The sequence below is a fragment of the Heteronotia binoei genome, chromosome 18 (genome assembly GCF_032191835.1).
Source record: "Heteronotia binoei isolate CCM8104 ecotype False Entrance Well chromosome 18, APGP_CSIRO_Hbin_v1, whole genome shotgun sequence".
NCBI lineage: Eukaryota > Metazoa > Chordata > Lepidosauria > Squamata > Gekkonidae > Heteronotia > Heteronotia binoei.
In genome coordinates, this window is record NC_083240.1 from 13068759 (window position 1) to 13096173 (window position 27415).

Here is a 27415-nt window from a genome sequence, read left to right on the forward strand (position 1 = left end):
TGATGTAGCCAATCCTCCAAAAGCTTACAGGGCCTACTGAAAGCTCCGGGAGGACTGGCTACATCAGGGATGTGTGGCCTAATATGCAAAGGAGCTCCTGCTAGAATTCCACCCCTGGTTGTTGGGCAAAGGGCTTCCACTCAAACCCCAAAACTGCCACAGTATTTCAAGAAAGGGCCTTCTAATACGTGCTGAGAATCAAAGCATACTGGTGACAGCAGAACGTGCCATCTAGTCCCAGATGCCCCCCCCCCGGGAACACAGTGGAACGGAGTTCCGGAACGTCTTCATGGAAACAAAATTATATAGTTTTTTTTTTTAAAGTTCATAAGGGCCAAACGTGTGTTTCTCCTTCATTTCCCTCTCGAGAGTTTTGGCGCCTCATTTCCCAGAGGAAAAAAGCCCTGAAGACAACTAACAACTCTGGTGACTCCAGAGGGTTTTCAAAGCAAGAGACATTCAGAGGTGCATAGCAACCCTGGACTTCCTTGGAGGTCTCCCATTCGAACATTAACTAAGACCGGCCCTGCTTCACTTCCAGGATCATGTTAGACTGGGCTATCCAAGTGAGAGTACAACCTCCAAGTAAAACCTGTCATAGAATCTCACTTTTAATTTTTTGGGGGGAGGGACGGTGGCTCAGTGGTAGAGCATCTGCTTGGTAAGCAGAAGGTCCCAGGTTCGATCCCTGGCATCTTCAACTAAAAAAGGGTCCAGGCAAATAGGCGTGAAAAACCTCAGTTTGAGACCCTGGAGAGCCGCTGCCAGTCTGAGAAGAAAAAGACTGCAGATTTACACCCCGCCCTTCACTCTGAATCAGAGACTCAGAGAGGCTTACAATCTCCTTTATCTTCTCCCCCCACAACAGACACCCTGTGAGGTGGGTGGGGCTGAGAGGGCTCTCCCAGCAGCGGCCCTTTCAAGGACAACTCCTGCAAGAGCTATGGCTAACCCAAGGCCATTCCAGCAGCTGAAAGGGGAGGAGTGGGGAATCAAACCCAGCTCTCCCAGATAATAGATCGCACACTTAACCACTACACACAATACTGCCTTTGATGGACCGAGGGTCTGATTCAGTAGAAGGCAGCTTCTTATGTTGATCATGATCAAAGCTCCATCTTGTGCACCCGTCCTTCGAAACACGGGGTTTTATCACCCACCCCATGCATGGTTAGCATGTTCATGACGTGCAACGGGAACCTGAGAACGAAACACGGCTTTGTGCCCCCCCCCCCCACAGCGGGCATAGCTGCTCCCCCTCCCCCCATTCTAAATTGGAAGCTAAAGTTATCTTTGAACTGTGATTCCGCCCCCCCCCCAAAAAAAAACGTTCTCAAATCCAATTTGCAAGGAATTGTTTGAAATATATTCGCTATTGCCAAGAAAACAATAGCAGCCCTCCAATTACCAGCACCTGCGTTACCGCTCAATGAGTTTAAATTGCTAAGGGGCCGTGGCTGATACCCTACTGACAACAATTAGCAGGGCTTTTAATTTTTTTTTTATTTTTAAACCCTCCCCCCCCCAACCTTCTGCAGTTTAAAAGCAGTGGGTGGGAATTACAAAAGGTTAACAGACTAAATATAAGAATCTTTTTGAATATAAAATCAAAGCGTTTTGTTACTAAAAAATCTGGGTGCTGTAATTTAACCAAAATAGGGTTTTGCGTGTTTGGCAGGGATCCAGATGCGAGAAAGAGAGAGAGAAAGAGAGAGAGAGAGAAATTGCATTTCTCTGAAAGAAAATGCAAAGCGACCAATCAAAGAGCTTCGGCTGGAGGGGGGGGGAGGGAAGAGGAAATGAGAAAGAAAAAAACCCAGCTAATTTTTACAACGCAGTTTGTCCCGTTTATTCAGAATTTTCACTTTGAGATCCCGCCTAATTCTGGAAGTATTATACACCTTGACAGTATTTTACAGGCCTGGTTATTCTTTTCCAAGGAATAAAAAGTTGTAGATTTATCAATCTGGGCAGAACTCGCTTGAGTCTTTTGGTCCACCACAAAAATGAAAGTCACATATGGAAGCCCAGCCCCTAAGCTGAGGGTTGATGGAATCCTGGTCACACACAAGTGTGCAATATACCTATTTGCATCTAGGTCATACACAGAGCTTTTTTTGAGGGGGAACTCACAGGAATGCCGTTCTGGCTGGCTTGACATCAGGGGGTGTGGCCTAATATGCAAATGATTCCTGCTGGGCTTCTCCTACAAAAAAGCCCTGAGTGAAACCATGGTGATGCCTGGGGTGTGGCCTAATATGCAAATGATTCCTGCTGGGCTTTTCCTACAAAAAAGCCCTGTGTGAAACCATGGTGATGTCTGGGGTGTGGCCTAATATGCAAATGATTCCTGCTGGGCTTCTCCTACAAAAATGCCCTGTGCGAAACCATGGTGATGCCTGGGGTGTGGCCTAATATGCAAATGATTCCTGCTGGGCTTCTCCTACAAAAAAGCCCTATGCGAAACCATGGTGATGCCTGGGTTGTGGCCTAATATGCAAATGATTCCTGCTGGGCTTTTCCTACAAAAATGCCCTATGCGAAACCATGGTGATGCCTGGGTTGTGGCCTAATATGCAAATGATTCCTGCTGGGCTTTTCCTACAAAAATGCCCTGTGCAAAACCATGGTGATGCCTGGGTTGTGGCCTAATATGCAAATGATTCCTGCTGGGCTTTTCCTACAAAAATGCCCTGTGTGAAACCATGGTGATGCCTGGGTTGTGGCCTAATATGCAAATGATTCCTGCTGGGCTTTTCCTACAAAAAAGCCCTTTGTGAAACCATGGTGATGTTGGGGGTGTGGCCTAATGCAGATGAGCTCCTGCTGGACTTTTTCTACAAAAAAAAAGCCCTGATCATATTATTTGTGCATGGGTTCAGAAGAAGACCCTGTGAGGTACTTGCCCCTAACACCCCCCCTTCCCAAAGCTGCCTCAACAGACTCCAAATTTCACAAGAAAAGCTACGTTTTACAATGCAGATCTCATTTGCTCATCAGTGCCACCGAAGCTGCCTTCGACTGGAGCCGGCAGCACAGCACCACCAAGCTCATCCGGAGCCCCTGAAGGAGCCTCTCCCCAACATCTTCCACCTGAAACCCTTTCAGTGGGACAGCAGGAGCTCTATGGCAAAGCCACAGAGTTTCAGGTCAGTCCTACCGGAAGTGACATTGCCACGTTGGTGCAGTATCAATTCCCCCCTCCCCCCTGTTGTGCCATTGAGCAGCATCAAGAGTGGGCGGGGCAGGCAAGGAGGTCTGACGCCGGAGATCTGGCATGGCTATCCCCATGTAAAACTGCCTTGCCCAAGGGCTATAAACTCATCTAGTGCAATGCTGTTTACTCTGACTGGAAGAGGCTTGCCCGGGTCACCATCTGAGACTTATTAACTAGACATACCAAGGACTAAACATGGATCTTCTGCAAGCAAAGCAGGTGCCCTACCATTAAACAATGAGAACCCCCCCCCCCAAAAAAAAGCCCATATATAATACAAAGAGCCATCTCATATCTTGCCAGATCACTGGTCCAAGTAGTCTGCTATTGTTGATTCAGAAGAAGAAGATATTGGATTTATACCCCGCCCTATACTCTGAATCTCAGAGTGACTTACAATCTCCTTTATCTTCTTGTCCTACAACAGACACCCTGTGAGGTAGGTGGGGCTGAGAGGGCTCTCACAGCAGCTGCTCTTTCTGGAATGGCCTTGTGTCAGCCATTGCTCTGGCAGAGGTTGTCCTTGAAAGGGCAGCTGCTGTGAAAGCCCTCTCAGCCCCACCTACCTCACAGGGTGTCTGTTGTGGGTGAGGGAGAAAAAGGAGATCGTGAGCCGCTCTGAGACACTGAGATTCAGAGTGGAGGGTGGGATAGAAATCCAATATCATCATCTTCTTTCAAGGACAACCTCTGCGAGAGCTGTGGCTGACCCAAGGCCATTCCAGCAGCTGCAAGTGGAGGAGTGGGGAATCAAACCGGTTCTCTCAGATAAGCCTCCGTGCACTACACCACTACACCAAACTGGCTCTCAAGTTGGCAATGGACTTTCCTGAGGCATTCGATGCAAAGGCTCTAACTTAACAATAATTACCCAGGATCTAAAGCAGAGAAGTCTTTCTCGCTCTTGTTACTTGAGTCCTGTTTTTAAGAAGAAGATACCAGGGGCTAATTCTGAACCCGGGTCTCTGAGAGCCTCTAACCACTACAGAACCACAATTGCGAGGGTACCCTTGAAATCACGCAGGCATGCAAAATAAAAGCCGGAGGGAGATCTCCATAAGGTTTACAAAAGTCAGAGAGAAGGCAGAGGCTTGCTAGGTTTAGCAATCTCAATGCGGGGGCCAGGGTCTTCCTGGAATTACAGCTGCTCTCCAGTTTTACAGAGCTGAGTTCCCCTGGAGGAAATGGCAGCTCTGGACAGAGGACTCTATGGCATCACATCTCTGCTCCCCTCCCCTCCCCAAACTCCGCCATCCCCAGACACAGTGCCCAAATCTATAGGAGGTTCCCAAGACAACACTGACAGCCTTTTGCCCCCACAGAGCTCATCCCTGACCCTTGGCTATCAGATGCAGAATGAATCTAGGTAAACCAGAGTATAAGCTTTCGTGTGCATGCACACTTCATCGAATACATGCAGTGTGCTTGCACACAAAAGCTTATGCCCAGAATTCAATTTTGTTGGTCTTAAAGGTGCCACTGAACTACAACTTTGTTCTGTTGCTTTCAGGGCTTTTTGTCAGTAGCAGGAACTCATTTGCATATTAGGCTCCACCCCCCAAATGTAGCCAATCCTTCTAGCACTTACAGTAGGCCCTGTAAGAAGAGCCCTGTAAGCTATTGGAGGATTGGCTACATCAGGGGTGTGTGGCCTAATATGCAAAAGAGTTCCTGATACAAAAAAAGCCCTTCAGACCAACACGGCTACCCAGAAAGGGAGATCAAGACAGAGATCCTACAAAAAAAAACCCACTTGATTTGAATTATCTATTCAAAAGGCAAGCAGGGAACAGAACAAGCAATTTTTAGCGAAGGGAAACCCCTTTGGACTCAATTTGGAACTGGGCTTGGTAAACTAAGCTATTCTGCCAAGAAAGAACAAAATTAGCAAATAGCTTGCTTCCCCCCCCCCCCAAACCCCATTCCAAGTTTTGGAAAGCCTGTTGTGGTCCTGATGACGTCTTTGGGAGTGCCGCAGGCTATCCAGAGGCCCCTTGCTGGCCTGGCTGCAAACTGAACGCTGGACTAGATCGAGTAAGACAATCCTTATGCCCCCAGCGACCCCTAAAATCCCAATCGGTTTCTTGGGACAGCAGGACACGGAAGATGATAAGGTTCCAGGTCCCCAATCCTGACCCCCAAGCAGGGAAGGGGGGTAGGATTGCCAGATCCAGGTTGGGAAACTCCTGGTGACTTGGGAAGGGGCAGACAAATTGCCTTGCTGGATCAAGTCCAATGTTCCATGGAGAGCCAGTGGTCCAACCACTGGGGCCAACAAGAGCACGACAGGCTTCCCAAGGCCTCTTCTTCTATACTCTGAATACTTCTATACCCTACATTCTGAATCTCAGAGTCTCAGGCCGTTTTCCCACTTAGCGTTTGCTCCCCTTATTCCCCGGCGCAATTATCTCCGGATCATTTTTTTCGTTTTCCCACTAGTGACTCTTTGCGGAGTCGCCTTCCCTGAAGCCCCGGCTCAAATCGTTTTCCCACTGGCATCGGCTGGAGTTCGATGCCCTGTCAATCATTTTTTTTTTTAAGCGCAAGTCTGGTTGCGTAATGACGTACTAACGTACTAACGTAACATCGAGCTGTTCCCTCCCCTTCATTTCGTGGACAAACCGCATCACGTGTGCTGCTGTTGCTCATGGATTGGCTGCAGCTGTAGAGTCCTCCACAGTCCTTTATGTATTAACAGAAGCATTCCTAGCACTATATCCCCCCCCCCAAATTCTGAATTTGCGAAATATCGCAATAACGAAGAGAGAGAAATCGAGGGGTTTGTGTGTGTGGCAGCTTCTTCCCTTCGCTCCCTCCCGGGTGGCGAAGCTGGGATTTCCTCCGCTCTCTTTCTTTCCCCTCCCCGGCTGGCGCTTGCAACGGGGGACCTGACTGATTCCTGCTGCCAGAGCTCCCCCCCCCGCCCCATTCTCTCCTTCCCCTTCTGTGGCGGGTGTGAAGAGCGAGCTCCGTCTATTTTCTAACCGAGCGGAATGTAGCCAGGGAGAAGAATGCAGGACTCCAACTTCCCATTTTATACATGGCGATTTTGTGCAGGTCCAGAAATCCTGGTGGCACAGCTGAGGGAGGCATTCCGTTTTTAACACACACACATGAACGCTTTGGCCCGCACCGGCACTAGATTCCCCCCCCCCAACAATGGAGAAGCGCCGCCGCCGCCAAATGTCTCTGGGCGGCTGGGCTCCCTTTGCCAAGGCGGCGGCGGCAGCGGGAAGCCGGCGGGGTCAAGCGGGGCGCAAATGGAAGTGAAGTGGGGGGGGTTGAGCTGGGGAGAGTCGAAGCTGCCGGGGCCCCTCCGCCGGCCCGCTGAAACCGCCTCCTTCCCGCTCGCCCTCCCCAAACTAGACCCGAAACGAACTGGCTGGAAAAGGCCTGCTGGGGGGGCTGCAGCGGTCCCCCCACCGGGGCCCCTAAAGGGAGAAGAGGCGGGGGATAACGCAACAGCGAAATAACGCAACTATTCGCTTTGTTAATTTCGAAATATCGCTATTACGCAAAACTGTGAAGTTTAAAAAAAAAAAATGGCCGCGCCGGCACTTCGGGGAAGCGCCGCGAAAGGCTGATGATTGGCCAAGGGGGTGGATGGGGTGGGAGGACGGAAAGGGAGAGGGTGCCGCCCACAAAGCAGTCGATCCGGCGTGGATGGATTTCCCACAGCAAACTGAGTGGATCCGGAGTGGATCCGGAGGTTTTCGGAAACTCCGGCAACATGCTGAAAAACATACTCCGGCGTAAAATCCCTGTAGCGCCGGAGCAAACCGCAGCGCCGGAGCAAGATGTGCGAAATCCAAGAGAAGATCCGGAGGTAAATGGGGCGCTACGACGGAGCAAACGCTAGTGCGAAAACGGCCTCAGAGTGGTCACAATCTCCTTTACTTCCACCCCCTCCCTTCCACAACAGACACCCGGTGAGGTGGGTGGGGCTGAGGGCTCACAGCAGCGGCCCTTTCAAGGACAACTCCTACAAGAGCTATGGCTGGCCCCAGGGCCGGATTAACAATTAGGCCAAGTAGGCACTGGCCTATGGGCCCCTAAGGGCTGGCTTTCCCCCCAGTTTCCCCCCTGCTTGCAGCCCTCCCAGCCTTCATGCGCAGCCAACAGCTGAGCTGCTCTTTGCCTGACTTGCCTGGTGCGGCTGCTGCTGGTGTCCTCGCCAAGTTTGCCTCTCTCTGCCTCTCCCCGGCAGCTTAGTAAAAGGGGCTTTTAAGAAAGTGCCTGCAGGCTGCAGCAGGGGTCGTGGGTAGTGGGGCGGCTGCTCCAACTCCAACTTGCAATAATTTGCAAGGGGGCCCAGAGTTTTGACTGCCTAGGGGCCTCCACAGGGTTTAATCCAGCACTGGCTGACCCAAGGCCATTCCAGCAGGTGCAAGTGGAGGAGTGGGGAATCAAACCTGGTTCTCCCATATAAGAGTCTGCTCACTTAAGCACTACACCAAACTGGCTCTCTAGCAACTAGAGAAAGGGAGGGGGCACTCCAAAACCAAATGCCACAAAGCGATTTGCATGGGAGAGTCTCTAACACCAAAGCGATGCTTTATTAAACAGAGCTGATGAGGATGCGCTTCACATGCACCAACGACCTTTTAAATCACAGAACAAAACAGGAGTCCAGTGGCACCTTTAAGACCAACTTAGTTTTACTCAGAAAGTAAGCTTTCGTATGCTCTCTAGGCACGCTTCATCAGATGAGGAATCCGGTACAGTGAGCAAAGCCACACATAGCTGGTAGTCAGTGGCTCAGAATGCAAACTGGTACAAATTTAAGATCCAGTGACAGTATAGTAAAATTATCTAGTAGGGAGTGGTTTAGAATACAAAATGGTACAAATTTAAGATCCAATGACAGAATAGTAAAATCAACAAATCGAGCAAACCTTTGATCTGAGTAGCATGAGCATGCAAAAGCAAAAAACCCCAGTAATATGTCAAAATGTGAGAATGTCTGTTCCTGGGCCAAAAGGAAGGCATTTCTATCTCAGAAGTTTTCCCATTCAACTAATTTACCTTTTAACATGTAACATTCATATGGTTTGCCATTAGGAGAAAAATACATTAAAAGTAGTGGGAGATGGGTTCAGTATATGTAATGGGATAAACAGCCAACATCCCTGTTTGAGTATGTCAATACAGCTAAAAGAGAAATTAAATCACAATTAGTGGAGCATTTTCAGGCACTTCCCCTATTTTTGTCTGTAGCAGAATCAGCAAGCTCACGGGAAACTTAGCCTGAGGTTTGTGTGTTGCTGTTGTTTTCTTTTTTGAAATTGAGGGGGGGGGGGGCAGAATCAGCAAACGCATTAATCATTGCTTTATAGCTTTGTTACTGGGGTGGAGAAAAGGAGATTACCGAAGTGTATAAAAGGTCGCAGACAGGGGACCACTCTCCGCAAGCTTGTTTGGACATTTCAGTCAAACGAGAGGGGAGGGGAAATAAATGGAGGGCTGCACAGCGCTATTGTAAAAGGCGCTTCAGGCCTGGACACGCTTAATCCTTTCAGACAGACATGTTGAGAGCCCGCCCGCCCCCAAACCTCCCTCAGCCTTCCGAGCCACCAAGATCCCCCCAGCACTGCGCTGCACTTATTCAAAGAAATGTCAGGATCGAACAAACCCCAGATGGAAGCTGAACTCCCTAACCCTTGAACAAAAATCTTAAGGGGGAGCTGAAGGAAACAGTAAAAAAAAAAAAAGGAATAAAAAGAGACAGAGTGCCAGAAAAGTGTTAACTCTTTGGAGACGGAAGCTATCGCAGCTCGAAGATGAGGCCTAGTCTGAACCGAGCCCTGAGGCCAGGTGGATGAGACCCAGCATGCTCTCTGCTACTGACCATACCTGAAGAAGTGACAGGCCTGGCATACGTCTGCTGTCTCCTCACAGGCCTAAAAGGAAAGCGACCCGAAAATATTTTCGATAAATATCATTTCTTGTCTTGTTTATTGCTTCAAAAATGTCTCTGAGAGAACTGTTTCTCATCTGTATTTTTGACTCCTCGCCGGTGTTCCCTCTAAGCTGAGTTAGCGTGAGCTAGCTCGCAGATTTTTAGCTTCCAGCTCACACATTTTTGTCTTAGCTCGGGGATTTTGACCCCAGAGCACAATAATTGATGCAGGAGCTCACAACTTTAATGCCAGCAGCTCACAAGACTCGGCAGCTTAGAGGGAACATCGTTCACTTGTGCCTGACATGACCCAGAGCAAAATGGTGAAAAGCCACACACACACCCCGCCCCGCACACACACTGCCCTTTCCACTAGGGTTGCCAAGTCCAATTCAAGAAATATCTGGGGACTTTGGGGGTGGAGCCAGGAGACTTTGGGGGTGGAGCCAGGAGACAACCCTACTTTCCACTGACAAAAGTGGTGTGGGAGGGAAGCTGGGATTTCGTTCTCCCCCTCTGCAGCGCTTCCTTGCAGTGGCGAGTCAACAAGCGCTGTTTAAGGTGAACTCCCCTTAAGGTTGCCAGGTTCCCCCCACCCCCAGATGGCGGGGGAGGTATGGTTGCCAACTCCAGGTTGGGAAACTCCTGGAGATTTGTGGTTGGAACCTGGGGGAGGACGGGGACCCCAGTGAGGTACAATGCCATAGAATTCACCCTCCAAAGCATCCGTTTTCTCCAGGGGAAATGATCTCTGTAGATGAGCTGTAGTTCCAGGGGATACCCAGGAACTACCTGGCGGCTGGCATCCCTAGTTCCCCTCAGGGCTACTTCCAGATTTTAGTGGGCCCTGAGAGGAGAGTTCCCAGGGGCTCCCTCCCCGCCCACTCTTCCACGTGTCTTGCTGCCTGCCTGTACATCCTTCCCCCGCCATGAATCACAGAATCATAGAGTTGGAAGGGGCCATAGAGGCCATCTAGTCCAGCCCCCTGCTCAATGCTGGATCAGCCTAGAGCATCCCTGACAAGTGGTTGTTCAGCCACTGCTTGAAGACTGCCGGTAAGGGAGAGCTCACCACCTCCCTAGGTAGCTGATTCCACTGTTCAACAACTCTTACTGTAAAAATGGTTTCCCCAAATATCCATCCGGTACCTCCCCACCCTTCATTTAAACCTTTTCTTGCGAGTTCTCTCCTCTGCTGCCAACAGGAACAGCTCCCTGCCCTTCTCTAAGTGGAAAAAGGGAAAAGGAAAGGTCCCCTGTGCAAGCACCAGTCGTTTCTGACTCTGGGGTGACGTTGCTTTCACAACGTTTTCATGGCAGACTTTTTACAGGCCGGTTTGTCATTGCCTTCCCCAGTCATCTACGCTTTCCCCCCAGCAAGCTGGGTACTCATTTTACCGACCTTGGAAGGATGGAAGGCTGAGTCAACCTCGAGCTGGCTACCTGAAAACCCAGCTTCTGCCGGGGATCGAACTCAGGTTGTTAGCAGAGCTTAGGACTGCAGCCCTTCAAATACTTAAAGAGAGCAATCTTTCCTGACCCCCCTCAACTTCCTCTTCTACAGACTGAACTTTCCCAAGTCTCTCAGCCTTCCCTCATAGGGTTTGGTCTCCAGGCTCCTGATCATCTTCATCTCTTTCCTCTGCCCCCGCTCCATTCTGTCCACATCCTTCTTGAAGGGAGGCCTCCAGAACAGCACACAATACTCCAGGTGCGGCCTGACCACTGCAGTGTACAGCAGGACTGTGACATCTTGCAATTTGGATGTTATGCCTCTGTTGATGCACCCCGAGATTGCATTAGCCTTTTTTGTTGCTGCATCGCACTGGCTTCATCCTGCCTATGCTCACAGCCATCTGAGCTGACTGCAGCCCTTTCCCCGAGGTCAGTGGGCACTGTGTGCAGCTGAGAGCACAGGTGGCAAAGCACTCGGGAGGGAGCAGGCATGGAAAAAGCATCTTGGAGGGAGGGGGTTGGCAGCAGTGGGCCTCTTCTAGAAGCCAAAGCGATTGTCCCACCTCAAGGTATGCTGACGCCATTCCCGGTCCCTCGATGTACACTGGACTCTGAGTTGGGCAGAACATCTGTGATCTAACACATTTCCAACAAATAATGCATTTTGGCCCTAGGTTAGGTTAAGAAAGGACGACTGGTTTGAGATCACCCACTGATCTTTATTTATTCAAATGCATTTATTTATTACAATGCCAGGTTGGTGTAGTGGTTAAGTGCATGGACTCTTATATGGGAGAACTGGGTTTGACTTCTCACTCTTCCACTTGCACCTGCTGGAATGTCCTTGGGTCAGGCATAGCTCTTGTAGGAGTTGTCCTTGAAAGGGCAGCTTCTGGAAGAGCTCTCAGTCCCACCCACCTCACAGGGTGTCTGTTGTGGGGGAAGAAGGTAAAGGAGATTGTGAGCTGCTCTGAGACTCTGATTCAGAGAGAAGAGCGGGGTATAAATCTGCGGTCTTCTTCTTTATTTAAAAGATTTCCAAACCGCTTTTATTTTCTCACATTCAAGGTGGAGAACAATGCCAGAAGCAGGCAAAGAGGATGCAAATATTTTGTTTTATTTATTTATTTTATTTTATAAAATTTATATCCTGCCCTCCCCTAATGGGCTCAGGGTGGCTAACAACAACAAATTAAACCACACAAAGATTAAAAACAAGAAACATAATAAAATCATTCATACAATTTACAATAGAGAACAAACCAACTAAAAAGACTGAACCATAGATTGAAACATATACATTGCAATTTAAAAAAAAAAAACCCTCAGCATTTGGAACACAGAGAATTAAAAACAGCAAATGATTAATAATTGCACAGAATTTAGAATGCACACAACCATATCTGCTTTCTGGTCTTAAACATCCTCCTGATGATAGGCCATCCCTAAGTACTGCGCCCATCACAGAAAAAAGCCCCTGATCTCATGGTAACCGTACGGGAAGTCCTAAGGGAGGACAGCTTAAGGAGAAGATTGGAGAATTTCACAGCAAAGTGGGAATCTCATCCTGGGTTTCCTTGGTTGGATTCTGATCAAGATATATTAGCCTGTCTGTAGTAGTTGAAAAAAGCAAGGGCCCAGTAGAGCCTTAAAAAAGTAAAGGTAGTCCCCTGTGAAAGCACCAGTCGTTTCCGACTCTGGGGTGACATCGCATCACGATGTTTTCATGACAGACTTTTTTTTACGGAGTGGTTTGCCATTGCCTTCCCCAGTCATCTACACCAGGGGTGGCCAACGGTAGCTCTCCAGATGTTTTTTGCCTACAACTCAGCCACAGCCAGCATGGCCAATGGCTGGGGCTGATGGGAGTTGTAGGCTGTGGCTGATGGGAGTTGTAGGCAAAAAACATCTGGAGAGCTACCGTTGGCCGCCCCTGATCTACACTTCCCCCCCCCCCCAGCAAGCTGGGTACTCATTTGACCGACCTCGGAAGGATGGAAGGCTGAGTCAATCTTGAGCCGGCTACCTGAACCCCGTGGCACAGAGTGGTCAGCTGCAGCATTGCAGTCCAAGCTCTGCTCATGACCTGACTTCGATCCCAGCGGAAGCTGGGTTCAGGGAGCCGGCTCAAGGTTGACTTGGCCTCCCAGTCTTCTGGGGTGGGTAAAAGGAGTACCCAGCTTGCTGAGGGTCAAGTGTAGATGACTGGGGAAGGCAGTGAGAAACCACCCTGTAAAAAGTCTGCCAAGAAAATGTCATGATGTGACATCATCCCTTAGGTCGGTAACGACTCAGTGCTTGCACCTTTACCTTATGAGCTTTTGAGAGTCATTGCTCACTTCTTCAGCTACCCATCATACTACACTGGCAGTCTCCTGAACATAAAAAAATACCTTCTAAGGTTTTCGTGGCTGTTATCGAACCTGGCACCATCACACAAAGCGATATTGGAAGTGATGAACTACACAGTTTGAAAAGCAGGAACTGTCTTGGGTATGCTGGAGTTACTGCAAAATCCTACAAGCTTAGCTGTGGAATAGAACAAATAGCCGTGTTTTGTCCCAGTGAGTAAAAACAAGAGAGCGCTGTAGATGCTCCGTTGGGTCTCACACGTTTCCCCCCTCCCCGCACAGCGCAACAGTTGTGTAATTGCTCTATGCCCCCTGAGCCGACAATCCCCTCCAGCAAGCTGAATGTATTTCTAGACATTCCTCTAAGACAATTTGTGCTGGGAGGTTCTTAGTCTGAGATTTATAGCTCATCTTATGGCCAAGATGAGTTACACAAATATTCCGGGTGTTTTTTTTTTCGCTTTACAAAAAGGCAGAAGAAGGGAGAACAAGCAGGGCAAGAAGGAGAGGACAACACAGATGTGGTCTTGAAGCAAAAGAACAAATGGCAACTCGAATAGAGCCTGAATTGCTGTGAAATGCTGGGTCCCAAATCAAACTCACCGAGCAAGCTAAGAGGGTACAACCAGCAGTCCTGGTACACAAAGCAGCAGAAATCTGTCCAGGGTTCATCTAGTTCAGGACTAACCATGTGGTGCAACGATTATGATTTTAATTTTCTAAAACAACATCCATCCATTAAAAAAACCTGCTTTCAAAAAAGCTATGCGTGCTTCCCTGGATGTGGAGGTCTCTCCGGTATTGTAACCCTCTGTCTTTTAAACAAGATGACGGAATAAAAATCCCATTTTCTCTCAACCCTATCCATGTCCCCCTCCGCTGTCAATCCTTTTCTAAACTGAAAAGTCCCAGACCCTTCAGCCTTGCCTCATAGTGCAAGTCAGTGCTTTTTTTGTAGAAAGAGCCCAGCAGGAACTCATTTGCATATTAGGCCACACCCCCTGACATCACCATTGTTTCACACAGGGCTTGTTTTTGTAGGAAAAGCCCAGCAAGAACTTATTTGCATATTAGGCCACACCCCCTGACACCTGCTGGAACTGCGTTCCTGTGAGTTCTTGCTCAAAAAAAGCCCTGGGAAAAGTGCTCCAACCCCTTAACCATCTTGGAGAGCCAGTTTGGCATAGTGGTCAAGTGTGCAGATCCTTTAGCTGTTCCCTTGCCTATAAATATTCATAGGGCTTTTTTTTTGTAGAAAAAAGCCCAGCCAGAACTCATTTGCATATTAGGCCACACCCTCTGATGCCAAGCCAGCTGAAACTACATTCCTGTGCATTCCTGCTCAAAAAAAGCCCTGAATACTTGCCAGATTTTATTTTTCTTTTTTGGGGGGGGGAGGAGGAGGGAACAACTTCACATTTCAATTCCTTCCTCAAAAACCACTTTCTTTGTGGCATGACTCCTTAGAGACTCTTTACAGGTACAGCTTAATCTACGGGACTACTCGCTTTTTCCATGTCTGTGTAAATGCTTTCCCATGCATGACGTTTAAAATATCCAGGAATCTGTTTCTCCCTCGGGGTGCTTTCTCTGGACAGGATGTGTAGGATGAACTGGATCCACTTTTGAAAATACATATATATTTCTAGGCATTTAAGGGAAGACAAGACCTTCTCCAATTGGAGAGGGGAAGAAAGGAGAGCACACAAACCCAGGAAAAGCTTTAAAATGGAAAAGAGACGCGGGGAAGGGAAATGGGAGCAGACAGTGATTGACAGGAGAGTGAGCTGGGGAGGCGTTCTGAACAACTTAACTTCCCCCCTTCCTTCATCCCACGAAGTGACTTGTAATGTTTCATCTGTAATGCCTTCTTCTCTATTTACCACCCCTGCTATGGCAACTCAGTTCCCGTTTCCGGTGGCAGAAAGAGGGGCTGCCCTTCAGTTCTTGATATCCTTTTACTGTAACTCCCTTAAGCAACTTTGACCCCGTTAGAAGAAGATGATATTGGATTTATAGCCCACCCTATACTCTGAATCTCAGAGTGGTCACAATCTCCTTTACCTTCCTCCCCCACAACAGACACCCTGTGAGGTGGGTGGAGCTGAAAGGGCTCTCACAGCAGCTGCCCTTTCAAGGACAACTCCTGCCAGAGCTATGGCTGACCCAAGGCCATTCCAGCAGCTGCAAGTGGAGGAGTGGGGAATCAAACCCGTTTCTCCCAGATAAGAATCCACGCACTTAACCCCTACACCAAACTGGCTCTCATGCCAATGGAAGAGGCAAGGTAGAAATTGCCATGCCACTGTACAAATGGTAGACAGGAGTGCCAGGTGTCCCCTGGCCACCAGTGGGAGACGGGAAGTACAGTTGCCCAATCCATGTAGGAAAACCTCTGGAGATTTGGGGGCGGAGCCTGGGGAGGACAGGGAAACCAGGGGGGTACAATGCCATAAAGTCCACCCTCCCAAGCGTCCATGTTCTGCAGGGGAGCTGATCTCTGTAGCCTGAAGAATGAACCATAATTCCAGGGGATCCCGAGGACCCACCCGGAGTCTGGCATCCCTAACAGTAGAATGCATAGAGAAGGCCCAAGTTTCAATCCCTGGCATCAAAGGATCTCAGCTTGGAAAGACCTTTCTCAGTCTGAGACCCTGGAAGGCCACTATCAGTCAGGGGTTATTTCGTAGAAAAAGAAATGCCGGAGCTCGTTAGCACAACTCATTTGCATATGCCACACACCCCTGACATCAGCAGAAGGTGTACTAAATTATAGCAGCTCAGCATCTACCTTCAAATGCTTCTGGGATTATAACTGTCATAACAAAACTACTCTCCATCATACTTTTTAAATTACTTTCTCCTATGTGGCCACAGTGGCATGAGGAAGATTTCCATCTGTCTGCTTTATATGTTTTGGTTATTTCCCCATTTTTGTGGGGGAGGGGAAATATTAGAAAGTTTGTCAGATCTTAGGAATTCAGCAAAATTCTCACAGAGGGTTTTGAGAAATGGAGCCCAGAAGCAAGTATTTTTTTGGGGGGGGGGGTAAGAAAGAAAGAGCACAATGAACTTTAGAGGTTCTGGAGCTCTGCTTCTGTGAGCTCCTGCCCAAAATGAGGCCTGCTGTTAGTCACGCCAAACTACCCTGAGCTCAATGGACCGGTGGTCTGACTCTGATAAGGCACCCCAGGGGGTTTGGGTAGAAAAAGCCCAACAGGGACTCATTTGCATATTAGGCCACACCCCCTGATACCATCATTGTTACACGCAGGGCTTTTTGTGGAAAAAGCCCAGCAGGAACTCATTTGCATATTAGGCCACACCCCCTGACACCAAGCCAGTCGGAGCTGTGCTCCTGTGCATTCCTGCTCAAAAAAAGGCCCTGAGGGAGCCCCATATGTTCACCTGGCTTCTCTTTGCCAGAAGGCAGAAGAGTGAAAAGCTAAGTTCCCCGTCAGAGCGGCCCTCTGTGGCATTTCTGCGTACTAAGTCCTGTTGACTTCGAATTTCTCAGAAACGCTGCTTTCCAAACCACCCAACAAATCTACGCCAAAGTTGGCCTGCATATGAAATTTTTTTAAAAATCCTTTTTTTTTTTTTTTGTAGTCCCGCTTCCCACTAGACTCTCATTTCCCAGTCTCGTAAATTCCATACAATTTAAGGCATGTAACAAAATAGCCGTCTTCAGTCCAGGAGAATGAGAAATATTTTTGCTGATGCAGCAGAAAAAGCGCAAGGATGGAAACCAAAACTCTGAAACGCAGATGGATTTAAGGGGAACTTGGGGCAGCCAGCAAAATCACGTTGCTATTGTCGGTGCCTGGAAACGGGCTCAAGCACTGCGCTTTGTTTGATAAAAACACAAAGACCACAAGGGGAACAGTCTTCCCCGGGACGCAGGTATCATTCCACGGGCGCTACGCAAAGGCTCAAACAAAACAGAGCGGCATTGTTGCTGGGGTTCCATTTGTTAACGGGGCGGTGCCGTTCTTAAAGCAATAATTTATTCTCTTTTAAGAACTGGGGGGAACAAAAATGACAGCAGAAAACCAGGCTTAAAATTTTAAAGTGGTTGTAAAAAAACAAAGAAAGAAAAACCTAGGAATACTTTGTTTAATGTTGAGCTATGTTCCCTTGCCTGCCCCCTTTCTCTCTTGCTGCCCCCTCTGTGCCTCCCGCCGTCTCCCAAAATACTCTTTCCCCATCTACTACTCTAGTCACCTGCCTCCCCTCCTTTGCCCAAAATTTTAAGAATGCAAGCAGTTCGGGGCAGGGACCTGTACCATGCCCACTGCTGGGGACAAATAGCCAGCCAGGGCTTTTTTTGTAGAAAAAGCACGGCAGGATCTTATTTGCATATTAGGCCACACACCCCTGATGCCGAGTTCCTGTGCATTCCTGCTAAAAAACCCCTCCCTACATATATCTAATCAGGGCTTTTTTTGTAGCAGGAACTCCTTTGCATATTAGGCCACACACCCCTGCTGTAGCCAATCCTCCTGGAGCTTACAGTAGGCCCTGTACTAAGAGCCCTGTAAGCTCTTGGAGGATTGGCTACATCATGGGGGTGTGGCCTAAAAGAAGTTCCTGCTGTAAAAAAAGTCCTGACTAACAGAATCCAATGAAATTGAGGGTGGGCGTGGGGGAGCATGCTTCTGTCCTCTCTGAAGCATGGTACACATCTGGCTGTTTCTCTCTCTGCCTTTACTTCTCTCTGAGAATGTCCTACTTCCCAAGATCATTGTGCGGCTAACCATGGAGGAAGGCGTGAGCCATTCCCACTCTTGTGAGCTCATTGGGGGCTGGGTTAAGATTGTGCAGATCAATATGACAAGAATGCAGGATGAAAATGTGTTTGGCCTTGAGGAGCCTGCAACCTGAACAGCTTTCAATCCGCCTTTGGATTTTGTTCCCGGCCTGAAAACACAGAGGAGAGCACGTCCATTTCGGAAAGGAAGAGCCTCCATGCCGTTTCTCAGAACCCTTTCAGAATCTCATTTGGCTGACAGCTCATCAATAGTGCCCAGGGGGGGGGGGGACGGCTGGGGCTAGATGCATTTCCATTACTGCGTTATTACCACCATGCTGAAAAAGCATGGCGCACCGAAGCCTTCAGGGCCTCGTGACTTACCCGTTGGAAGATGTTTTTCCCAGGGTGTTCCAAGACTGTGCCAAGGCTTCGCTTGCAAAAAAATAACGAGCCGGGGCACAAGTCAAATCGAGAACAAAATGGCGACCTGGGTAGGGTGAGGGATTTCCCCCCCCCTATGTAGGCATCATTTTTAAGCCCTGACCTGGATAGCCCACATCAGTCTGATCCCATCAGATCTTGGAAGCTAAGCAGGATCAGCCCTGGTCAGTATTTGGATGGAAGGAGGAAGAGGAGGCTTGGATAGCCCGCTTTTTTCTTCCCTAAGGAGTCTCAGAGGGGCTTACAATTGCCTTTTAATTATTATTTATTTTGAATTATTTATTAGACTTCTATCCCGCCCTTCCTGCTGAGGCGGGCTCAGGGCGGCTCACATTCAAGGCCATAAAAACCAGTATTAAAATAAAATTCAACATAGATAAAATGCATAAAACATATTGTAAAACAACGTTCAGGTGCTATTTCTATCTAGTAACAGAATATATTGATATTTCAGTCGATTCCGGCTGTCCCTTCCTCTCCCCGCAACAGGCACCTTGTGAGGCTGAGGTGGGGCTGAGAGAGCTCTGAGAGAATTGTTACTGGTCTCAAGGGGGCTTACAGTTGCCTTCCCTTCCTCTCCCCACAACAGGCACCTTGCAAGGCAGGTGAGGCTGAGAGAGTTCTGTGAGAATTGTTACTGGTTCAAGGTCACCCAGCTGGCTTCACGTGGAGGAGGAGGAAGGAGAAGAGTTGGTTTTCATACCCTGCTTTTCTCTACTCAAAGGAGTCTCAAAACAGCTTACAATCACCTTCCCTCCCCTCCCCACGACTGCTGCCTTTTGAGGAAAGTGGGGTTGAGAGAGTTCAGAGAGGACTGTGACTGGTCCCAAAGTCACCCAGCAGGATTCAAGTGGAGAAAGAAGAGTTGGTTTTTATACCCTACTTTTTTCTACTCGAAGGAGTCTCAAAGGGGCTTACTATCTCCTTCCCTTCCTCTCCCCACAACAGGCACCTTTTGAGGAAGGTAGGGCTGAGAGAGTTGAGAGAATAATTACTGGTCCAAGGTTACCCAGCTGGCTTCATGTGGAGGAGGAAGAAGAGTTGGTTTTTATACCCAGCTTTTTTCAACTCAAAGGAGTCTCAAAGTGGCTTACAATCACCTTCCCCTCCTCCCCCCAAAACAGACACCCTGTGAGGCAGGTGGGGCTGAGAGAGTTATGAGAGAACTGACACGGGCCTGAGGTAATCCAGCAGGCTTCAGGGGTTGCTATGCAGAGGCAGGCAATGGCAAATTACCTCAGAAGGTCCCATGCCTTGGAAACCCCACCAGGGGACACCATAAGTTGGCGGTGACTAGATGGCAGAAAAAAAAACTTAAAAGGACTTGTCCTTGAGGGAGCTTGCCAACAAACGGAGGAAGACACTGAAGCCCCAAAAGACATGAATGGTGGGCTTCAGTCCCGCTCGCTCAGCTGTCTGCAGCATCTTGCGGAAAGATGTGAAGGCTCAGAGCCAGCGTCTGCCAGCTGCGCTGATAATATAGCTGTCCGGAAACTCAGCCTGAGACAAATTGGCCCTCCGTGCTGGGGATGCTGCTCTCGATTGGCTGGTGATTGCTGACAGTGCCGGAGGGAGGAGGAGGGGAGGGGAGGAGATAGTTTCCATGGTGTGTGGAGAGAAGTGCACCAGCCAAAATCAAAGTTAAGCGTAAGATGCCTACCCACAAATCCAACAAACGGTAAAATACGCACAGTGTGAGCCTCCATGAAAAGAAGGGGCAGATGCTCAGTGGGAAAGGCATGTGGCCTGCATGCAAAAGAACTCGCGTGCAACCCCTGGTATCTCCAGCTGCAAGGGTTCCCAAGTAGCAGAGGGGAGTTCTGCTGCTTGACTGACAAGATGTTTGGGGTATAAGCTTTCAAGAGCTAAAGCTCCTTTCACCAGATCTGAAGTCTCTTAAGGTGCCACTGGATTCAAATCACGGTATTGAAGAGAGCTTAGACTCATACCCCCCAAAATCTTGTTGGTTTCTAAAGTGTTCCTGGACTCTAATCTAGCTCTTCCACTGCACAGCAATACGGCTGCCCTCTGAAACTAAGTCAGAGCCCCGTGGCGCAGAGCGGTAAAGCTCTCTGCTCACGACCTGAAACGCTTGGGACTCTTTAGCTTGGAGAATTGTCGACTGCGGGGTGACATGATAGAGGTTTACAAGATAACGCATGGGATGGAGAAAGTAGAGAAAGAAGTACTTTTCTCCCTTTCTCACAATACAAGAACTCGTGGGCATTCAATGAAATTGCTGAGCAGCCAGGATAAAACGGATAAAAGGAAGTACTTCTTCACCCAAAGGGTGATTAACATGTGGAATTCACTGCCACAGGAGGTGGTGGCGGCCACAAGTATAGCCACCTTCAAGAGGGGTTTAGATAAAAATATGGAGCACAGGTCCATCAGTGGCTATTAGCCACAGTGTGTGTGTATATATAAAAATTTTTTGCCACTGTGTGACACAGAGTGTTGGACTGGATGGGCCATTGGCCTGATCCAACATGGCTTCTCTTATGTTCTTATGACCTGAGTTCATTCCCGGCGAAAGCTGGGTTCAGGTAGCCGGCTCGAGGTTGACTCAGCCTTCCATCCTTCCAAGGTTGGTAAAATGAGTACTCAGCTAGTGGGGAGGGGGGGGGAAGTGTAGATGACCAGGGAAGGCAACGGCAAACTGCCCCATAAAAAGTCTGCCATGAAAACGTCGTGATGTGACACCACCCCAGAGTTGGAAATGACTGGTGCTTGCACAGGGGACTACTTTTACCTTTTATTGAAACGAAGTACTGCAGCGGTGGACCTTCACATAAGACCACAAGTGGTGATGCTAAGGAAGATGGAACAATATTCTGAGTACAAGAAAGCTCTGTCTGTTGACTGGCGTTTACAAGGAATGGGGAAAGATCAGTGTTAGAGTGCAGATTTGCAAGCAGGAAGTGTTCAGTCCCTGGCATCTCCAAACTTTTTTTTTTTAAAGTCTTAAAGTGCATAAGAGAAAGTTCAGTGGTATGCGGCAGCTTCATATGTTCAAGACAGTTGCTTTGTGGCTGCTGCGGTATGTGAAGCTCTTTAGTGCCTCTGTTCCTTTAAGAGCTCTTTTGCCTATATTTTGACTATAAGCAGCCAGTGTGATGCAGCAACGAAAAAGGCTAATGTGATCTTGGGATGTATCGACACGGCATCCAAATCACAAGATGTCACAGCTCCCTGCCCTTGTCCAAGTGTCAGTCCTTCATATACTCAAAGAGAGCAATCATGTCCCCCCTCCACCAACCACATCTCCAGACTGAACATTCCCAAAAGTCTGTACATGGAATTGGTCAGGCCCACCTCGAATCTTGTGTGCAGTTCTGGAGGCCTTACTTCAAAAAAAATGTGGACAGAATGGAGGAAGTGCAGAAGAGAGCGATGAGGATGATCAGGGGCCTGGAGACCAAGCCCTAGGAGGAAAGGCTGAGGGGCTTGGGAACGTTCAGTCTGGAGATGAGGAGGTGGAGGGGGGGGCATGATTGCTCTCTTTGAGTATATGAAGGGCTGACACTTCGACGAGGGCAGGGAGCTGTTCCTGTTGGCAGCAGAGGAGAGGACTTGCAAGAATGGGTTTAAATTAAGGGTGGGGAAGGACCGGCTGGATATTAGGAAAACTTTTTTTACAGCAAGAGTTGTTCAACAGTTGGAATCAGCTGCCACGACAGGTGGGGAGCTCCCCCTCCCTGGCAGTGTTTAAGCAGTGTCTGGACAAACACTTGTCAGGGATGCTCTAGGCTGAACCTGCATCAAGCAGGGGGCTGGACTAGATGGCCTCTATGGCCCCTTCCAACTCTATGACCATTTCCCTCCTGGCCAAGACCTTGACGTGATGGTCCAGGCTAGCCCAATCGTGTTGGAACTTGAAAGCTAAGCAGGGTCAGCCTTGGTTAGAACTTGGATGGGAGACCACCATGGAAGTCAGGGTTTCTACACATAAAAGACTGCAGAGGAAGAAGACTGCAGATTTATACCCCGCCCTTCTCTCTGAATCAGAGACTCAGAGCAGCTTACAATCTCCTGTATCTTCTCCCCTCACAACAGACACCCTGTGAGGTGGGTGGGGCTGAGAGGGCTCTCACAGAGGCTGCCCTTTCAAGGACAACTCTTGTGAAAGCTATGGCTAACCCTAGGCCATTCCAGAAGCTGCAAGTGGAGGAGTGGGGAATCAAACCTGGTTCTCCCAGATAAGAGTCTGCACACTTAACCACCACACCAGACTTTTCACCTTCACTTCTCCCTGCCCCAGTATTTTCCCTCTCCAGGAAAACAAAATCGCCACCCGCACTCTGGATTACTGACAAAATACCCAGGAGGGGAGAATTGGGCCCAATGAGAGCACGTTTATTTAAGATGCTGAATCTTCAGGCAATTTAATAGTGGGGGTCAGGTGCTAAAGAAGGGCTCTTCTAATAAACATTTATTGTTTTTAGAGAGTTCAAAAAGCAAGCCCCACCCCCCCACCCACCCCTCGGCGCCGGTGACCAAGGGGGGGCAGTCAAAGCCTATCACAGACGCCGCAGCTATCAAAATAAACTCTCCAGCCTCCAAAGATCTATTTTAACTACTGCCCGGATTCCCTCCACCCTGTTAGCAAGCCGAGTGTTATTAAGATGCAAATCGTGTATTTACAATGTATCAAGTTATATGGGGTGGATTTTGTCTTACGGTTCACAATAAACTAAAGTGATTAAACTGTGATTCAACTCCCGAGCTCTCGGCACTGAGGCTCCGGTGAATCATTCCAGGAATAACCGGCCTGTAAGATGATACCGGCGTATTTATAAAGGAACTGTTAGCTCATCTGTTACTTCGTGTCCTCTAGGAAACCAAAACAACAATATAGGTTGTGGATGTATATATGCATAAAACGGGTAGGCAGCTCTGACTCGCTGGAATTTACGATGAAAACTGGAGACACAACTCTGAATAAGGGTATTTAGCTAGGAAGATACAGAGCGGGGGACTTACGGCGCAGTATAGGAAAAGCATCGGAGATCTAGACGCGTACGCGCACCTCTTCCGTGGCTTCCTGCTGCTGGGAAGTGCCGTCGCGGCAGACTTTTGGCAACCGCTTATGAGATTTTCAAGGCAACAGAGGGGCAACCCTGGATTTCCTTGCTGGTCTCCCATCAAAGCTCTAACGCGGGTAGACCCTGCTTAGCTTAAGGACATAAGAGAAGCCATGTGGGCATCTAGCCCGATGGTCCATCCAGCCCAACCAGCAGAGGTCCATCAGTGAACCATAAGACAAAATCCATTGTGAACCGTAAGACAAAATCCACCCCATATAACTTGACATATTGTAAATACATGATTTGCATCTTACTAACATTTGGCTTGCTAAAAGGGTGGAGGGAATCTGGGTAGTAGTTAAAGTGGAAGCCAATGGCCCAGCCAGCCCAACACTCTGTGTCACACATTGGCCAAAAAAACCAGGTGCCATCAAGAGGTCCACCAGTGGGGCCAGGACCCTAGAAGCCCTCCCACTGTTGCCCCTTCCCCCAAGCACCTAGAATAGAGCATCACTTGCCCCAAACAGAGAGTTCCATCAATACCCTGTGACAAATAGCCACTGATGGATCTCTGCTCCATATGTTTATCCAACCCCCTCTCGAAGCTGTCTATGCTTGTAGTTGCCACCACCTCCTGTGGCAGTGAATTCCATGTGTTAATCACCCTTTGGGTGAAGATGTATTTCCTTTTATCTGTTCTAACCCGACTGTTCAGCAATTTCATTGAGTGCCCATGAGTATTGTGATAAAGAAAAGTACTTCTTTTTCTACCTTCTCTAACCCATGCATAAACTTCTGAGATCTGAGGAAACTGGGCTAGCCGGGCCAACAAGGTCAGGGCAGACATTTTGCTGGCTTTACTGCAATGATCTGGGCTTCCCTTAAAAACCTTTGGCTGTTTTGCCTACACTGCTTCTGAGGTTTTAACACTGTTGAACACTGTTTCATTTTTAATTGTTTTATCGTTGTCTGTTGTAACCCACTCTGAACCCTTCTGTGCAGGAGAGGGCGGGATAGAAATCCAGTTAACAAAAATAAATAAAAATAAAGTGTCAATATCAGGCAAAACTGCAGTGGCAATTCGGACCACAATTCAATTGCTCGCGGCTTGGAGAAAGTGGAAGGAGACAAAGATGAAGATGATGATATTGGATTTATATCCCGCCCTATACTCTGAATCTCAGAATCTCGGAGTGGTCAAAATCTCCTTTACCTTCCCCCACCCCCACAACAAACACCCTGTGAGGTACGTGGGGCTGAGAGAGCTCTTACAGCAGCTGCCCTTTCAAGGACAACTCCTACGAAAGCTATGGCTGACCCAAGGCCATCCAAGAAGATAGAAGATGAAGAAGATATTGGATTTATATCCCGCCCTCCACTCCGAAGAGTCTCAGAGCGGCTCACAATCTCCTTTACCTTCCTCCCCCACAACAGACACCCTGTGAGGTGGGTGGGGCTGGAGAGGGCTCTCACAGCAGCTGCCCTTTCAAGGACCACCTCTGCCAGAGCTATGGCTGACCCAAGGCCATTCCAGCATGTGCAAGTGGAGGAGTGGGGAAACAAACCCGGTTCTCCCAGATAAGAGTCCACACACTTAACCACACACTTAACCACTACACCAAACCGGCTCTCCAGCAGGTACAAGTGGAGGAGTGGGGAATCAAATCCGGCTCTCCCAGACAAACGCTCTCTCATTGTCTCTTACCATGAGAACTGAAGGGGTCACCTGCTTCTTGCAACTCAAAAATGGATTTATGGGATTCGCTCCCATGGGATGTAGTGGTAGGCCACTCACATTTGTGCCTGCAAGAGGCGATTAAATACACACTTGAATGCACATGAAGCTGCCATATGTTGAATGAGAACATGAGGTCAGTATTTAGAGTTGCCAGCTTCCAGGTGGTTACAAGCAAAAGAGATTGACAGAAAAACTAACATTAGTTACTAGGACAATTCCAAATATAACTGAGTTATTACTGTATTCTGCAGCTTTACTTCACTAACACAGTGCAGTTCCTTGTGCCATGGTGGCAACTGCTGCCAAAGTAATATATGTGTGTGTGTGTGCGTATTTAAATCTGCACTGCCAAGCAAATCTCCAGAAGTCAATCAGAAGAAGACCACAGATTTATACCCCGCCCTTCTCTCTGAATCAGAGAGGCTTACAATCTCCTTTATCTTCTTCCGCCACAATAGACACCCTGTGAGGTGGGTGGGGCTGAGAGGGCTCTCACAAAAGCTGCCCTTTCAAGGACAACCTCTGCCAGAGCTATGGCTGACCCAAGGCCATTCCAGCAGCTGCAAGTGGAGGAGTGGGGAATCAAACCCGGTTCTTCCAGAAAAGAATCCGCGGACTTAACAACTGCACCAAACTGGCTCTCCGGGGATTCTTCTGGACAACAGTCCTACCTGACATTTGGAGGGCATCAAAAAAGGCCAAGTTTGAGAAAGCCTGAGAAAGGCTGCCCTCAGCGTTCACTCAACTGCTGTCTTCCTGCACACCGCAGAAGCTGATGGACCTTCCTATCCCCTTCACACATGCAAAGAGGTTCCGATGATCCTGAAGTTCTCCTCTCTGCTGCTTCAGCCCCAAAAATCTTTTGTTTTGATTTTCCTTCTCCCTGGTGTGAAACAAAACTGCCACCCTCAATTTTTGTACTGTGGTTTCCACAACCTGAACGTTTCCCATAAGACGGGACGCATTTGTCAACATCGTGCCATGAATCAGCAGTATACGTGCCATGCAAATTTCATATTGACAAAAAAGAAAGACAATATGATCCCACAATATGTGTGAATCTATAAAACCAGCGGTTAAGAGAGAGCCGAAGCCCCTGACAAAACATACAAAGTCGCAAAAGAAGGAGTAGTCTGCAGACTGAGACGGTGGAAAAGTTCTGTAGATTAATTCCTTATTTTCCTTTTGACATCTAACATGGTCCTTGGGCAACGCTTTGGTGGAATACTGAGCTATGCATGTTTCCTCCCTTAAACGCAAATTGGTGGTTTTAATACACGGGATAGTGGTTCTACACAGGGCTTTTTTGTAGCAGGAACTCATTTGCATATTAGGCCACACCCTCTTTTGTAGCCAATCCTCCAAGAGTTTACAGGGGTCTTATGAAACAGCCTATTGGAAGCTCTTGGAGGACTGGCTACATCAGGGGTGTGTGGCCTAATATGCAAAGGAGTTCCTGCTACAAAGAAAGCCCTGGTTTACTACAGTGCATAGTGCTGCCCTAAGAGAGATTAGGCTGGTTGGGATCCATGGGAGGGCTTTCTTCAGGGGCTGCTGCCCCCAGACAGCGGAACTCCCTCCCACTGGAAGTGAGATCAGCATCATCCCTGCTGGCCTTTTGATCTGAAAATTCTCCCTTTCAGCTGAGTTGAAGAAGGGCAGTGCCTCTTTTCTGTCATTTCTGGCTCTATTCCTGTGTTGCTTTGAACAGTTCTAGATGTCTGGGCAAAGTTTATAGGGTTTATTTTTAAAATCTAATTTCAACTGTACACCACTTTGGGTGGGAAAGTGGCCGATTGATAATCTACACGATCACAGTGGGCCCTTTTAAAGCACAGTCACCCTTTCCAGTATCATAGAATCATAGAGTTGGAAGGGACCTCCAGGGTCATCTAGTCCAACTCCCTGTACAATGCAGGAAACTCACAAACACCTCTCCCTAAATTCACAGGATCTTCATTGCTATCAGATGGCCAGTTAGCCTCTGTTTAAAGACCTCCAAGGAAGGAGAGCCCACCGCCTCCTGAGGAAACCTGTTCCACTGAGGAATCGCTCTAACTGTAGAAAGGCAATGTGTGAATTGGCTAGGCCAAAGCCTCATTCATTCACATTCATTCATTCATTCATGCATTCAGTTTATGAATTGCCTATTCCCTACAATATAAGGCTCTAGGTGATATACAACCATTAAAAACAGGATTGAAAACAAGAAAACCAAACATTGGCTAATAGGGGCAGGGCTAAAAGAAAACATGTGAACGCATGAATAGAGAACATAAGAGTCCTGTTGGATCAAGCCCATGATCCATCTAGCCCAGCATCCAGTCTCACAGTGACCAGCACCAGTTTCTTGGAAAGGCCAACAACAGGGCAGAGAGGCTGAAGACTTCCAATGATGTTGCCTCCTGGCACCGCTATTCAGAGGTTTACTGCCTTTGAATGTGGAGGTTCCTTTAGTCACCATGGCCAGTACGCAAAACCTCAGACTCTAGAAGTCCATTCAGGTCAGGAGAAGCTAATGGTGAACCTTGGTA

At 48.4% G+C, this 27415-nt stretch overlaps 1 protein-coding gene across 1 annotated transcript in view; it reads right to left on the reverse strand.

Moving 5' to 3' along the window:
- The window catches only part of MORN1 (MORN repeat containing 1), a 208320-nt gene that overhangs the window by 133262 nt on the left and 47643 nt on the right, over positions 1 to 27415 (reverse strand). The gene's annotated exons all lie outside the window — the stretch shown is intronic.